Source organism: Urocitellus parryii, chromosome 9 (genome assembly GCF_045843805.1).
Source record: "Urocitellus parryii isolate mUroPar1 chromosome 9, mUroPar1.hap1, whole genome shotgun sequence".
Classification (NCBI taxonomy): domain Eukaryota; kingdom Metazoa; phylum Chordata; class Mammalia; order Rodentia; family Sciuridae; genus Urocitellus; species Urocitellus parryii.
This window is the reverse complement of record NC_135539.1, coordinates 92,969,763-92,975,369: the sequence shown is the minus strand read 5'-3', so window position 1 is coordinate 92,975,369 and position 5,607 is coordinate 92,969,763. Positions and strand designations below refer to the sequence as shown.

The 5,607-nt window shown below is 36.8% G+C and overlaps 1 pseudogene; it reads left to right on the top strand.

Moving 5' to 3' along the window:
- Nucleotides 1-1,049: 1,049 nt before the first annotated feature.
- LOC144256947 (protein FAM221A-like) lies at nucleotides 1,050-3,160 on the top strand (annotated as a pseudogene).
- Nucleotides 3,161-5,607: the final 2,447 nt, after the last annotated feature.

The following is a 5,607-nucleotide window of genomic DNA, read 5'->3' as shown; positions in this document are numbered from 1 at the left end:
CCTTCAGACTGGCTTCTGTGTCAGTAAAGATATTTTTTTGTTTTTATTTTAAGAATCTTAAGTCCCAAACTATCACCACAATTAATATTAACAATAATTCCTTAATATATTCTCATACCTAGTTCACATTCATATTTGTCTCAAATGTCTTTTTTTTTTTTTTTTTGGTACTAGGAATTGAACTCAGGGGCACTACTCAACCACTGAACCATATCCCCAGCCCTATTTTGTGTTTTTATTTAGAGACAGGGTCTCACTGAGTTGCCAAGCACCTCGAGTTGCTGAGACTGGCTCTGAACTCTCGATCCTCCTGTCTCAGCCTCCAGAGCCATTGGGATTATAGGTATATGCCACCATGCCCGGCTTCAAAATGTCTTTGTAAAAATTATTTCATTTAAATCAGGATCAAAATTTGTGTTGATATATCTTGTAAATCTCTTTTAATCTACAAAATTTTTCTACCCTCACTTATTTTCATGCCATTTATTTGTTAAAGAAATCATGTGTGAGCTAAATAATTTTCTCTTCCTTATGAAGTACCCAGCCTTAAGTATTTTGTTATAGCAACAGAAAACAGAATAAGATACTCTGTTAAAAAAAAAAAAATCACTAAGCCAGGAGTGGTGGTGCACACCTGTAATCTCAGTGACTTAGGAGGCTGAAGAAAGAGGATCACAAGTTCAAAGCCAGCCTTGGCAACTTAGTGAGACCTATCTTAGAATAAAAAATAAAAAAGAATGGGGATGCAGCTCAGTGGTAAAGCATCTCTGGGTTCAATTTGTACTGGGGAAAAAGAAAAGAAGACAAAAGAAAAGAAATCACATCTTTTGTCCCAAATTCAGATTCATATTCTGAATTTGATTGACCACATCCTCAGTATGCCATCTAATATTTTCCTTTTTCCTCTGTATTTCCTATAAAGTGGTTACATTTGGTTCATATCTTTTTTTTTTTTTTTTTAACAAATGTAAAAATGGGAGAGAGAGAGGAAGTCAGATGCCCTTTTAAACTCGATCTCCAAAACTCATCTCCTGGGTTACTGAATTGTTGGTGAGGATGATGGAGGGAAACTTTTTACTCCTGAAGAATATGAAGAATACAAAAAGAAAGTTTTACCTATGTGATTACAGAACAGATTATTTGTGAGCTGGTGATCACCAACAGGAATGGATTGTAAACTCATTGGTCCAGAGACACTGTGTTTTTGTACACATAGGGATAAGCAACATAAAACTGACTTTGAAACAATTCCACAGCAGCGACCCATTGATCTTTGCCGAGTGACTGTCTGCCAGTGCAGGGCTTACCTTTTTGTGCCTTTGAATGGCACGCAGCCCATTCGCTGCAGGTGCAAGCACTTTGCTGATCAACACAGCCCTGCACCTGGTTTTACATGCAATGCATGTAAGTTACACTATTATACATAGCCACAGGTTCCAAGTGTTCAGGATTCCATAGCTCTTTCACATGTGCTTGTGGTCAGCCTGCATACGCCCGTGACACAGTCGTGGAAACAAAGCAAGAAAGAATGGCTCAGGGTGGTGAAGGCGATCCCCCACTCACTGTCTTGACAGGGTCACAGTGAGAAAAAGTGTTGGCAAAGCCGCTCTCCCACTGTCTTGACAGGGTCACAGTGAGGATGAATGCTGGCAAAGCCACACTGGTTGGTGGGTAACCAAAACCATGAGACCCTTTTTTATGTAATTGGGACTTTGCATTTTCATGCTTATGTTTCTCACAGGAGGCATGAGTATGTTAAATGCCAAATAAATTAAATTTCAGATGGCTAGAACAGAACAGGTAGTTCATGCCTTGGAAGCTGTTCTGCTACCCACCCCTCAGCATATCAAGGACAAAATAAAAGGCTATTCTTCTATCTTAGTACATTGTGGACAAACCTAATAACAGACAACAATCATTCTCTGAAAAACAAACTCTATGAGAACTAGTGTACCTTGACTGAGAAACAAATTCTTTGAGAACTAGTGCACCTTGACTGAGAAACAAAAGAAACTCTCTGAGAAAGCAGCTCAACCAGTTTTATGAGAATAAATTTAGGAATTAATTAAAATAGTTTTATAAGACACAGTTTTAGAATAATGTTAAAAATATTATTTTATTTAGATTCCTAAGTTTAGAAATTATTAAGTCTTTAGTTATATAGGTTTCTGATATGCTTTAAGGATGATTCATAAACTTTAGGATATTTTAAATGTAAGATTTAAAGGGGGGGCTGGGGATGTGGCTCAAGTGGTAGCGCGCTCGCCTGGCATGCGTGCGGCCCGGGTTCGATCCTCAGCACCACATACAAACAAAGATGTTGTGTCCCCCGAAAACTAAAAAATAAATAAATATTAAAAAATTCTCTAAAAAAAAAAAAAAAGATTTAAAGGGACTTTTTTAGATGGGAATTTTAGATTAAAAATAAAGTGCAGGTGTACTTTAGGTTAATGATTAATTAAGAAACTTAGAGTCTGGATACGTAGTTTGACATTAGTTAATAAGGAAATAACATATCTTGGGAAAAATAGTAAATCTTGGGAAAATCTGAAGGATGTAAATTGGTGACATGTTTTATTGATGATTCTGTACTTTGATGATTGTATGGCTGGGGGTCATATCCTGGAAGAATGTAGATCGGTGTGCTCTCAATCATGGTTAAGGAAATGTCATGTCTTGGCAAAGTTTTAAGTTATATAATCAATGACGTATTGTGAATCTATAATGATGAGAAAAATTGTAATAAAAAGGGGACCCAGAGAAAGCAGCTTTAGCTCTCTCTCTGAAGATTGCTCAAAGGGAACGACTCCTGTCTCATCATTTCGCCGACGCCACTCCTCCTTCGGGACTCCCTGGACCCCGCCGGGGCTGGCCCCCGGCATCAGGGAAGTGGGACAGGATGTTCCTTATGCAGCAATGGGAAGATTAACTGGTTTCAGCTCACTGGCAGAAGGCTACATGCCATTAGATGACAGTGGGATCCGTGCACCTCCGGTTGCATTTTTAAATTCTCCAGTTTCGGCCATGGACCACCAGTTTCTAAAAGCATTGCAAGGACCATCTACTTCTTCTCCAGAAATACTAACAAATGGTAAAAATTGAAAAGGCTGCTAAGATGAAAGGAAAATCTCCGTTGCCATCAACTACAAAACCTTCGTGAAGGCTGTTGGACAACTTAAAACCATCATTTAAATGTAATAATAGAGTTTATCTTCTCTCAAATTATTTACTTTTTTATTGTGTAAATATGTCTTTTGGATGTTTTCTTCATTTATTGAAAGGAAAAGTTGCCTTATATCATTTTGATAAAAATAATGATTTACTTCTTTGTATATACTTTTCTCTCTCTTGGGTAGGGAAGTTAGGGTATTCTCATAGAAGTCAAACTCTGAAAATAGAATAAATATTTTTAGTCTATTATAATTTAACTTTTCCAGCCTCTTTAAAAAATTAAAGATGTTATCAATGTTTTTTTTTTAATGTAACTTTTTTTTAACTTAATCAGTGCTGAAGACTATTAGTGGAAGTTCCAAGAACATATTCACATGGAGCATGTTTAGATGTGATTAATTTTTCAAAATATTCCTCATGTCCCACTACTTAAACTGAATTGGTTAGAATATTTTATCATTTCTTTCTCTATTTATGTTCACTTAGTCTTGTGAGTAAACAATGAAATATATGGTCAGGTTTTAAAGTATTTGTTCATCAGAGAATCCATTATTTTAAATATTTGAGTCTTTCACACAAGGTGGTAAGAAGCTACTCGATTTGCCCTTAGAATTAAAAACCTCCAATCTTCTTGAAAATGTACATTGAGGAATATATTTGGACCTCTCTTTGTTTTTCTTCTGCTATAGTTTCATTGACTTGAAGCAGTTGGTTATTTCCTTTATGTGTTTTCTGAGAAAAAACACCTCCTTTGTAAAAAACATAAAAGAGATTTGGATTTGGAGATTTTCTCTATGGAATTCTGTTCAAAATGCTCTTCATCTTTTAACATGCTTTAATATGATTCACTAACAGGCAAGGCAATTATTTTATTTTTGGCAATGTTAAGGGGTAGTGGTGATTACTATTCCAAGTGTTGTTAACAATCATGTGGTACATGTCCAGACACCAAGTAATCACACAAGAGCAGTTGTTATTTATTTTATTAATACTGATTAACTTTGATAAAAAAATTGTTTTAAGTCACTTTGAGACATTAATCTATACTCGAAAATTGATTTTTTCAAGAGAATTTATTGTATTTCTTGCAATTGCAATTCTACTTCCAGCCATATTTCAGTGTTCCTCTGCTGAGGGCCATTACCAAGTAGGTATGACGCATCAAAATCTCCTTGCCAGCGTACCCCATGCTGCTTAGAGGACATTTGATGGGACATTGCATGTATGCTTTAGTAAGATGACCCTGCTCAAGGTGATCGAGGGTGGATCCAGGTTTGAGGAAGTATCCTGCAGGTTTGAGGAAGTATCCTGGTCCTTGGGTTTAGGGTGTTCCCGGTTTAAGAATATGGGTTTTAGGGAAGTTGAGGTTGAAGATTATTGCTGCTGGGATTAGGGTGTTCCTGCTGCTTGTTCCCGTTGAGTTCTCCTGAGATTAAAATGGGATTTGGAAAAAGCCTCGTGGAGTAGGTGGATTGTGCGGGCAGATTTTAGACTGCCCCTGAACGTGTGTGGAGGCTGGTGTGAGATCCGGAATAAAGAATTGCTGTTTGAACCTACAAAGCTGTGTGGTGGCTCGTGATTCTGTGCCAAGCCGAGACATTGGCACTTGGCATTTGGCATTCCTCATGCTCTGACTCCTTATACTCGAGTAAAGGACATTAATTAAAATATTATTGAGAAGCAAGTTAAGTCCTACAGACATTTATAATGTGCATATGGTGTTGGCTTTCAGTCCTGAAAAACAATTTTTATGGTTGTTGTTACTATTTTTAGTGCATTTTAATTATACATAACAGTGTGCTTCATTATGACATATTCCTACATGCATAAAACACACGTTGAGCATATCCACTCTCCTTAGTCTGTCTTACCCTCCTTTCTCACCGCATCATGACCCCCTTACTCTTCTCTAATAGTCTTTACTCTGTTTTTATGTTATCTTTTTTTTCCATCCTAGATTCTACATGTGAAGAAAACATGGGCCAATTTTCTTTCTGAGTCTGGATTATTTCACTTAACATTATATAATCTCCAGTTCTGCCCATTTTTCTAAGAATTCTTCTTTATGGATGAATAATACTCCAGTTAAATAAACCACATTTTCTGTATTGATTCATCTGTTCCTTGGCACCTAGACTAATTTCATAACTTGGCTGATTCATATCTTTCAATGTGAATACTTCATACATGGTGCTATGGTCTTCTATTATATCACATCGTGAGGCACATTATGTGAGACTGTCCCACACTCTGTGATGCCCAGGCTGATCAGTGGATGGGGGTAAGGTCAGTTTGATCCCTCCATATGAAGTTTATTATTAACCTTTCACCTGATTAACAAGCACTGATATTCATTGCCTAAAGCCTTTATTTCCCTAGCATTGTGAAATGACAGTTTAATAATTCTATTGTTCCTTCTGCATTTATTGGCTGAAA